The 11,642-nt window shown below is 35.2% G+C and overlaps 1 pseudogene; it reads left to right on the top strand.

Moving 5' to 3' along the window:
- Positions 1-3,160: 3,160 nt before the first annotated feature.
- On the top strand, positions 3,161-8,521 carry LOC100017801 (SH3 domain-binding protein 2-like; annotated as a pseudogene).
- The last annotated feature ends 3,121 nt before the right edge of the window (positions 8,522-11,642 follow it).

The raw sequence follows: 11,642 nt of genomic DNA, 5'->3' as shown, positions 1-11,642 counted from the left end.
AGTATTTAATTTGATGATCTCTGAGGTTCTTTCAATTTTGGACATCTCTGATTCTACTTATTGACTTCCATTGACTTTACTACAAGAAATATTTATTGGGTTTTCAACAAATTGTTGTGTTTTATAGAATATTGTCATCTTTGCCTTTGTTCCTAGGAAGAAGTATGATATAGAACATTTGAACTTGAAGAAGTGGTCTAAATGGACCTTTCTCTGATCCTCTTTTCTCATGTTGGTAAACCATTAGTATGTGTGCCAGAGGGAGCTGCTCCCTTTCCCCTCTCCACGTGAGCTTGAGAACATTTCTCACATCACCCATCCCTCTGTCTAGCAGCCCAATGGGTGTGCTTCCTCCACTCCCTGGCTTAGATAACGCAGGGGGCTCACATGGGGGTGAGTGTTGGTCTCTAAAGGGTTCACTTTTCTCCAGTTCTCTCATTTGGCATATAAAGAAACCAAATAAATTGTGTATTTAGAAATGTACATGAAGTAGATGATAGATCCATAGAAGAAACACAGGGATTCTGAGTTCAAGAAATATTCTCATTGGGGAAAATGATATGATCCTTGAAAGTCTTTATAACTTAAATTATTTTCCCATTGGGAAATCATCTAATTGTCCCTATTTTATAAATATCTTTGCAATGGGTTTATACATCTTTTATACATTTATGTTCCCTTTTCTATCATAATTATGTATTTGTGTATCTTATATATTTTTAGTTGGATATCTCCTTAAGGATATGAACCATGTGTTATTTACTGGCATTGGAGGAATTTCAAAGATCACTTATTTCAAAATCCCATCTAACATATAAGTCAAGTGATTTAGAAAGGTTAAGTAACCTGCCCAATGTTTTATTGCTAATTATTGACAAATATAAGATACAAACATTATTATTCAATCTCTTATATTCCTTCCATTATATTCAATGGTTTTGGTTTATGAATTTGAATTATAAATGCAATTTGCCAGAGATTTATCCAATACAGTAATCACACACACGTGTGTGTGTGTGTGTATATATATATACACAAATGGAGAGATTTATATAAAGCAAGTGAACTGACCAAGGCCAATAGTTTAATCCAAGATAAGGGAAGAGAACAAGGTGTGGAAAATTATTTATTTAATGAATAATTGGTTTCAAGGTAATTTTTTTGTGCTTATATATTTGTTCCCTTTAAATAATGAGAATTATTTGACTCAGGAATTTCACAGCCTTCTCTTTGAATCTACCAATGGTGGTAGTTATTTTATTTTGTATCTGAAGATGTTGGCATGTAGGTATTCAGCTACTCAGGTGACTGACTCAAGCTCATCTCTATTATCACTTTGCAATGGTTCATAATGAGGTGATAATAGAGATACAGTGTTCTAAGACAGCTCACAGAACAATTAAAATCAATTTGCACAAATAAGAGGATGTTAATGTTAGAAGAGATTTTGAATTTCTTTCATCATTTCAAAAATAATAATAATAGTAGTAATAAAAATAATCAGCATTTATAAATTTTAAAGTAATTTGCATATATTAATTGAAACAAAAACAATTGTATAAGGTAAAAAATCAATTATATCTAATTTATACCTCAACAAATTAAGGCTGATAGTGGCTTCAAAGGGCAGCTAAGTGACACAGTATAGAATAAGAGACTAGAATTCAGAAAGAATCATCTTTCTGAGTTCAAATATATCATCAGACAATGACTAGCTATGTGACCCTGGGCAATTCATTTAACCTTATTTGCCTCAGTTCCTGAATTGTAAAATAAACTGGTGAGATAATCCAGCCAGAAAAGACACTAGTTGTGATTTAGCACAGGTAGCAGTGGAACAATAAGATCCAGTTTCACTAGGACTGGGCAGAAGCCAACTCCAAACAGTTGAATTGAATGTCTACAAAACTCCAATAAACTGTCCAATAAAGTCTGCATCTACTGGGCATTCAATATGAGACTGAGACAATTGAGCTGATCCTAGGCACAATACAAATGTAGAACAGTACTCTCCCCACCCTCCACACCCAAAGGAATAGAGGTAAACTTCAGCATTTTGATAAAAAGAAAGGGGGGGATGACTCAAAATGAACAAAAATAATGACAAAATCAACAACAACAAAAAGAAAGTCTGATGTTATAAAAAATATTTGAACAAGAGGGGTGACCAAAATACAAACTTGGAAATGGACAGAAAAAAAAATTAAAAAAAATAAGTCAACAGAAAATGTGAATGGATGTAAAGCCAGAAATGAACCCTTATAAGAACTCCAAGAAAATACAGAAAAATAAATAATTTTGAAAAAAAATTGAAGAAAAATTGGAAAAGAAAATTATAGAAAAATTAGCAATGTAGAACAAAAAATTTCTGAAGAAAACTGTTTCCTCAAAAACAAAAATGACACCTCAAATTGGAAAATAACTCTCTATGAAAGGAAGTATTAAACTCCAAAAAAGAAAAGGCTCCCTAAAAATTAGAATTTAACAAATGAAAGCTAACCATTTCATGAGATAGCAGGAAACAAACAAATAAAATATTCAAAAGAAAGAAAAAAAGGAAATAAAATTTGAAATTTCTCACTAGAAAAACAACTGATTTTGAAAAAACATTTAGGTTAAATAATCTAAGAATCATTGAATAGTCTGAAAACTATGATAAAATAATATGGATACCATATTGTAAGAAATGATTAGGCAAATTTGTTTTGATGTTATTGAAAAGGAGAAAATTAAAATTAAAAATTCACTGATTATCTACTGAAAGAAATCTCAAATTTAAAATTCCAGTTTTATAATAGCCAAATTCTGGAAATACTAGAGGTCACAGATCCCCATCCAGAGCTAGAGCCAGAGTTGGGGTAGAGGTAGCTTAGATACTTGGAGTCTGAGCCTCCCTGCTTACCCAGGCAAATTAGCTGCCTCGTGCAGTAGAGCACCACAAGGCTTAGGCCGCATGCTCACACCCATGTTCTACTCAAGAGGAACCGGCATCTCTGGGGCTTTGAGAACTCTCTTCTGACTGAACCACATTCCTACCACTGAGATGGAGATCAGATGGTATTATCCTTCCATCCAGGAGCCCCCAGCCTCACCCCTCAGGCAATATTACTGATTAATGCTTCACCTTATTTCATGTTGCCAACATTTATTTCCTAGCTCAATGGCTTTGGTGAAGCAGCATTGGCCTGTGTCAGTGAAGACCACTGGAGTGCAGAACCTCTGGAGGATGCCTGGGGGAGTGGTCAAGTCAGGATATCTTCATAAAAAAGGTGGCACCCAGGTGCAGTTGCTCAAACAGTCACTAGGGTTTGTGATTATGCATGAGATGTATTTATTACTTTAAGAGTAGCACTTCAGTTTCTCCCCAGGAGGCTTTCTCCCTGAGAGGCTACAATTGAGTAATGCGAGTAGCTGAAGGAAGAAACAACTTCAAAGAATGCCTTTGCCTTCAAAATTGTTCATGTTAGCAAGAAGCACCAAACCTGGTTCTTTTCAGCCTCTTCTGAAGATGAAAGAAAGAGTTGGATGACTCTGCTAAGGAAATACAACATTACCATGAGAAGAAAGAACCGTCATTAGATTTCAGTGACACAAGTTCTGACACAAATAGTTTCTATGGTTCTGTGGAATGTCCCATTGTATAATTGAAAATCTGTTACCCTAATATATAATTGAAAATCTGTTACCCTAAAAAAGAACTACATATCCTGAGAGCCCACTGACTTCTTGTCATTACATACTTCCTGTAGACAGAGGATAAAGGGAGTGGATGTTGAGTTTCCAGTGGTGATGGTGGTAAGGTGGAGATTTTGAAATGGCTAATCAGCCATGGGCACGTGGTTTTTATTTTGTATCCTCTTTATTCCTTGATTTTTAATGATCATTTAATAAACCTCCTTAAAATATATATATATATATATGTATATATATATATATATACATATATATATATATATTATTTGAGCTTTAATTTTAATTTTTACAGTTGGTGACCAGCAGGGATGAGAAAAACTCAATTTTTTTTTAAGATGGCCTAGATAATTGTTTTAAGCCACATTTCTCCTGTGAAGACTTTTTGCCCACCCCACCCACCTACCCACCCTCTCTTTGGAGCTCCTGCCTTTTTATTTCCCTGCTTTTTGCCCAGTTTCCCTCCCTACAGGCCTGGCTATTTTCAGTTTGAGAACTCTTGCCTATCTGCTTGAGTCCATGTTTATCAGTTCCTTGCTGCTGGCTCTGGCATTGCTAATACTGCTTCCTCCAGCCCCTGAACCCAATTGCTCATCTGGCCTGGCCCCAGCCTTGGCCCCCAGCCCCCAGAAATCCTCCTACTGATCTCTAACTCTGCTCCTAAAATCGGCCTCCAACTAGACCCCGACTCCTACCACTGTTGCTGATTGCTACCACTGAGAAGCTAGGAGTCAGGGTAGATGGTAAAAAATGGGGTGTTCTTTCCTTAGGCAACAATTCACCTCCACATGGCAGGAGACCTCAGGGAGGGAACAGGGAGAAGGAAGAGACTCTTCCAAACAGGAAGTTGAATACAAGCATGGCATATTCTATGAAAGAGCAGTGAATTACCTACTTCAAACAGCTTCCAACTTTAGGATATTTTTTTTCTTGAGTGCTCTGACCCTTTTAATTATCTTTCCTGAGATTCAAGGGAGAAATTCATCTCCCTACTGCAACCCTTTGCCAGTTTGGCCTGCCCAGTTTGAGATTCCTCAAACCCATGTTCTCCTTCACTATGGGAGATCCCAGGGAAGGAAATCTACAGACAGGAGGTTAAAATTTTAAGCCTATTCAGACTCCATTTTTTTTTTTCTGAAAGCCTCTATATCTTATGGTATTTTGCTGATTGTTCTGTTCTTAATTTTACTAGAATTGATAGAATCAGATCTTAATGTTATTGTTTTAACTTAATATATTAATGTATTCAATACTATTCTGTTACACTGAATCAGTTTAAATCTACTGTGTTCTAACTACTGTTATATTCTATTAGTGGTAGTCTCTCGGTGATCGAGAATGACTATAGTACCTTTCCCCAATAACTATACTGAACAAATATTATTGAATAAGCCCATTTAAAAACATCTTTTTTTTTTTCTCTTTTGGCTTTGTAAAATTGTCACATAGAGGATGGATGGACTTCATCAAAACTGGTTACAATTGTATAACAACCTTTGAAAATTTTAATGAGCTAAGAATTTAAATGATAATTCTAAGGGGTCTTCAGAAATAATATTAATTAACTAGTGGTTCATGAATGGATGAGGTTTTTTATATTTATATTTTAAGGAATGCTCTATTAAAGATATAGAAAGAAAGAAGTGTTCCTACCAAGGTGTGTTTATATGAATCAGGAAGCCAAGAAAAGAGCTCTTAAAAAACTTCTTAAAGTTAATTTACTTTCACTAGAACAATCTAGATTTCTTGGTGATGTTCTAGACTCAAATAAGTTTTACTTTGTTTAAAAATGTATTTGCCAAGGTTGAAAGATTTTCTATGTATGTAAAAATTGAGACAAATATCCATCAGTTCATAGGGTTTTTTATGTCATAAAACAACTTATGTGAAATGTGATAGTGGGTTTTTTGTTATAGTAATTAACTGGGCTATTGTGAATTTGGGGGACTTTGGTATTTCTTTGAATGTGTGTTATCTACTGTATTACTGTTTTATTCTCAAAATTGTTTGTACTCACACAGTGGTTAAGTTAAAAAGAAAATGAATCTCATTTTTTAGTGAGAAACCTTTATATTCTACCTTTCCTTAGCTGACAAAGTGGGTCAATGATTATAAGCTATATATATATATATACATATATATTTTTTTTATTTTTAAACTCTTTTATTATTGTTTTTGCTTGCATATGCAATATACTATTTCAGTTTTTTTTAATTTTTCTCTCTTTTTTGTGTTTGAAACACACATCACCAGTATTGAGAAGATTTTCTTTAACTTCTTTGATTTTGCACTAATAGAAGTTTAAAATACCTTTGCCCTAATATCAATGCATATCAAAAAGTTTTAGGCTATAAAAACAATGACATTGATTATTTTAAAAATTATGGAACTTTGCTTAGTGTCTGTCTGATTCCAGAACAAGAGAATACAAAAAGAGCCATTGCATGGTGTCAAAGAAGCACAAAGCTAAACTGCATAGTGTCAATCGAGCACAAGATCAAAGAGACCAACCAATCCCTATGGGATTGATGAAAATTTTGAGCCAAGACAAGAGGACTTGAAGTTGTTTGGGTTTCAAGGTTGTTGCTATTTAACATATGTTAAAGGCAGATCTTCCTTCTCCCACATTCTGCCAAGTATCTCAAATTTGGCTCTTCCCTGGCTCCTATAATCTAGTCCTCTTTCTGTTTTTTATGGTGTGGCAAACTTTCTATAGTCCTGGCTACTGATTGGGTAAATGCATAATTGCTTATATCATTTTAATTGGGTCCTGATTTAAGGAACTGTTATAGATTTATTTTTCCTTTACTTAGAATTTTTACACATATGACTTTGATAGTCTATATTTCATCCAGAAATTTTTTATTTGGATTTTTAAAATATTTTTTATTTCTCTTGCAAATTGATTTATAACTCAGCCATGCATCCCTAAGTGATCCCTGTGTTTTTTAATCACCCTCTTCAGGAGGGTATTTATTATTATTATTATTATTATTATTATTATTTTAAATTGCAAAGTATACATTCTTTTTTGAGTAATTTTAGGTTAAGAAACACACTACCTATCCAAATCCAGAAAATAAACTGTTTGGAGAAGGCACCATGAAGATGCCTACACAGACAACATGCTGCACCAGAAGATACAGAATGAATTTTGGGATGTGGTGATTTGAACTGTCAGGTTGAATGCATTTGTTTTCTACATATATGCTTATGCCAAAGGGGATGGCCCCCAACTGGCTTTTTGTCAATGCATCTAGCAACCATTGCTTTTTTTCTCTTTTCCCCCTATCCTCAAATTATTGTAATTTCAAAGTTTGTATGTCTATAAGACCCCCATGGAAAGATTAGTCTTCCATGGGTCTCAGGAGGGAAATGTATAATTGAAAATTTGTTACCCTAAAAAAGAACTACATATCCTGAGAGCCCACTGACTTCCTGTCATTACATACTTCCTGAAGACAGAGTATAAAAGGAGTGGGTGTTGAGGCTCTTCTTCCTCTTTGGCTTGCAGCCAGTGGTGATGGTGGTAAGGTGAGGATTTTGACATGGCTAATCAGCCATAGCCACACAGTTTTAATTTTGTATCCTCTTTAATCCTTGATTTCTAATGATCATTTAATGAACCTCCTTAAAATAGAATTTTTTTTGTGATTTGAGATTAAATTTTAATTTTTACACCAACGATATCAGTTTATTCCCATATCCCACCATAATGAAGACTATGAAAACAATGATGACAATGACTTCTACATGAAGCCAGACACCCCTGACTCAGTGAAAGTTGAAGATATCATTATTCGCCCACCAGTTTATTCCCCACCTCTGATCCCCACTCCAAGAAAAAACTGCCTAATTAGAAACCCAACAGTCACACTCCTTTTCCACCATTCCACCAAGTGCCCTGGACCTCTCCATCCTCCCTCACCTCTGAAAAGAAGCTTGCCAGATATCAATCCTGATGACCCAAAAATAGAAATTGTCTCTTCTTGGAGGCCAGAACCTAATTTGAAAGTGAACTCTCCTAGTCGGAGACAAAGTAATCTACCCCTAGGAAGTCTACCTGCTGTGCAGAACTTCAGAAAACCAAATTCTCCAGTGGTCATGTCTCTCAATCACATTCTGAATACCTCCAAAATCTGTGATAAATTGAAATCCATCCACCAGTCTTCTCAAGGAGTACTTCAAGGTTCCCCTCTTGCTGAGCCCCCTCCAATCCCAGCCAGTAAACTCAAACTCATAAATATAGGAGAGTTACAGCCTACAAGAGAAACTATCAAACCTGGACTTTTTGTGGCACCTGTGACACCAAACCACCAGCCCTCAAGTTTAAACTCCCCATGCCTAAATTGAAACCCAGAATTGAAAAATCTCTATGTCCCCAATTATAGAGATCCCCACTCATGGGCAGAGTTTCAGAAGTTTTTCCTTTGAGAAACCTTCACTCTCAACTAAGATCAACAGTAGCTATAAGGAGTCTGATGAAGACTACAAAAAGGTACTGCTGCCTAACTCCATCATTGTCAACATCACCGAATCTTGTGAAGTGGAAAACTTGTTTGAAGCTATTGATCCTAGTGGACAGCCACAAGAAGGACTCTCTTGTATCAGGAAGTTTTTAAAGACATGAAAGGTTTTAGCTTTGTGGGAAGAAGAATTTAACAAAGTGAGAAATTATTGCATCTTTTAAAAGGACTCCAGATTTTATCTTGAGGGAGAGCTCTTATTTGTGAGCATTGGAAGTCTGGTTGAGCATTACCACATTAATATCCTTCCCAGGAAAAAAAGCTTTCTTCTTCAGCATCCCGATAGCTATTTGGGGCCCAAGTGACGCCTGGCTAACTTAGTGATTTGGTGAAGTAATTGAACTTAGACACAGAAAAAGGAAACAATTTTCAAGAGATGCCAAGTTAAACAGAAGCAGCCAGAAACAAACAAACAAAAAAAGGCAATTCAAATATTGTGGAATCAAAATGAGGATTAAAGAGAACATTAAAGGGTTAAAAGGTATGATATATGATATGCCACATGGCAAAATTTCTAGTACTGCAATCATAAATCACCTACCTAGTCAAACTGCACATAACCCATTGGGGGGAAAATGGACATTTAATGAAATAGAAGAATGATGAACATTCTTGATGAAAAGTTCAGAGCTAAAATAAAAATTTAATAATCAAATTCAAAAGAATCATAATAAAAACGATCTCAGAGGAATCAGTTGAGTTAAAGGAATCACATATGTGAATGGGAAAATAACTAAGACTCATAGGATTTGTGTAGTGCAACAGATATTTAAAGAACTTAATGTATACTTAAAGCAAAATTGAGGGGAACAATGGAGTTAAAGATTATATTACTAACAAATTTATAACTAAGATGCTTAAGATATGTGAGATACTTGAAGTATGTAAGATGCTTAAAGTACTTAGGATGCTTAAGGTCCTGAAGATACTTGAGAAAGTTATCATTATTATGGAAATGAATAGGAACATATCTAGACAAAAAACAGAAAAAAAGTTTTACGCAATGGAATAATATTTTTTTTCACAATTATGGCTAAATTCTTTTTTTTTTTTAAATTTTAAACATTATTTTATTTGGTCATTTCCAAACATTATTCACTGGAAACAAAGATCATTTTCTTTTCCCCCCTACCCCCCTCCCACCACCTTTCCCTCTCCCATAGCCGACACACGATTCCACTGGTTATCACATGTGTTCTTGACTCAAACTCATTTCCCTATTGTTGGTATTTGCATTAGAGTGTTCATTTGAGTCTCTCCTCAGTCATATCCCCTCAACCCCTGTAGTCAAGCAGTTGCTTTTCATTGGTGTTTTTACTCCCACAGTTTATCCTCTGCTTGTGGATAGTATATTTTAGATCCCTGCAGATTGTTCAGGGACATTGCATTGCCACTAATGGAGAAGTCCATCACCTTCGATTGTACCACAATGTATCAGTCTCTGTATACAATGTTTTCCTGGTTCTGCTCCTTTTGCTCTGCATCATTTCCTAGAGGTTGTTCCAGTCTCCATGGAATTCCTCTACTTTATTATTCATTTTATCACAATAGTATTCCATCACCAAAATATACCACAACTTGTTCAGCCATTCCCCAATTGATGGGCATCCCCTTATTTTCCAATTTTGGGCCACCACAAAGAGAGCAGCTATGAATATTCTTGTACAAGTCTTTTTCCTTATTATCTCTTTGGGGTACAAACCCAGCAGTGCTATGGCTGGATCAAAGGGCAGAAAGTCTTTAATCACCCTTTGGGCATAGTTCCAAATTGCCCTCCAGAATGACTGGATCAATTCACAACTCCACAAGCGATGAATTACTGTCCCCACTTTGCCACATCCCCTCCAGCATTCATTACTTTCCATAGCTGTCATGGTAGCCAATCTGCTAGGTGTGAGGTGATACTCAGAGTTGTTTTGATTTGCATCTCTCTGATTATAAGAGATGTAGAGCACTTTTTCATATGCTTATTAATAGTTTTGATTTCTTTGGCTGAGAACTGCCTGTTCATGTCCCTTGACCATTTGTCAATTGGAGAATAGCTTGATTTTTTGTACAATTGATTTAGTTCTTTATAAATTTGAGTAATTAAACCTTTGTCAGAGGTTTTTATGAAGATTGTTTCCCAATTTGTTGCTACCATACTGATTTTGGTTACATTGGTTTTGTTTGTACAAATTTTTTTTTAATTTGATGTATTCCAGATTATTCATTTTGCATTTTGTAACTCTTTCTAATTCTTGCTTGGTTTTGTAGTCTTTCCCTTCCCAAAGGTCTGACATGTATACTATTCTGTGTTCATCTAATTTTCTTATAGTTTCCTTCTTTATGTTCAAGTCATACACTAATTTTGAATTTATCTTGGTGAGGGTGTGAGGTGTTGATCTAAACCTAATCTTTCCCACACTGTCCTCCAATTTTCCCAGGAGTTTTTAAGAAATAGTGGATTTTTGTCCCAAAAGCTGGGATCTTTGGATTTGTCATATACTGTCTTGCTGAGGTTGCTTGCCCCAAGTCTATTCGACTGATCCTCATTTCTGTCTCTTAGCCAGTACCAAATTGTTTTTATGACCACTGCTTTACAATAAAGTCTGAGATCTGGGACTGCAAGACCCCCTTCCTTTGTATTTTTTTCTCATTATTTCCCTGGATATCCTAGATCTTTTGTTCTTCCAAATGAACTTTGTTATGTTTTTTTTTCTAAATCAGTAAAAAAAATTTTTGGAAGTTCCATGGGTATGGCAATAAATAGATAGATGAGTTTAGGAAGGATGGTCATTTTTATTATATTGGCTCGTCCTACCGATGAGCAATTAATGTTCTTCCAATTGTTCAAGTCTAGTTTTAGTTGGGTGGAAAGTGTTTTGTAGTTGTGTTCATATAGATCCTGTGTTTGTCTCGGAGATAGATTCCTAAGTATTTTATTTTGTCTCAGGTAATTTTGAATGGGATTTCTCTTTCTAGTTCTTGCTGCTGAGATGTGTTGTAATTATAGAGAAATGCTGATGACTTATGTAGCTTTATTTTGCATACTGCAACTTTGCTAAAGTTGTTGATTATTTCGATTAGCTTTTTGGTTGAATCTCTAGGATTCTTTAAGTAGACCATCATGTCATCTGCAAAGAGCGATAATTTGGTCTCCTCCTTGCCTTTTTTAATGTCTTCAATTTCTTTTTCTCCTCTAATTGCTACTGCTAGTGTTTCTAATACAATGTCAAATAATAGAGGTGATAATGGGCATCCTTGTTTCACTCCTGATCTTAATGGGAATGGATTTAGTTTATCCCCATTGCAGATGATATTAGTTGATGGTTTTAGATATATACTGTTTATTATTTTTAGGAATGACCCTTCTATTCCTATGCTTTCTAGTGTTTTTAGTAGGAATGGGTGTTGTATTTTATCAAAGGCTTTTTCTGCATCTAT

Source organism: Monodelphis domestica, chromosome 1 (assembly GCF_027887165.1).
Source record: "Monodelphis domestica isolate mMonDom1 chromosome 1, mMonDom1.pri, whole genome shotgun sequence".
Classification (NCBI taxonomy): Eukaryota; Metazoa; Chordata; class Mammalia; order Didelphimorphia; family Didelphidae; genus Monodelphis; species Monodelphis domestica.
This window is presented reverse-complemented; position numbering and strand designations above follow the sequence as displayed.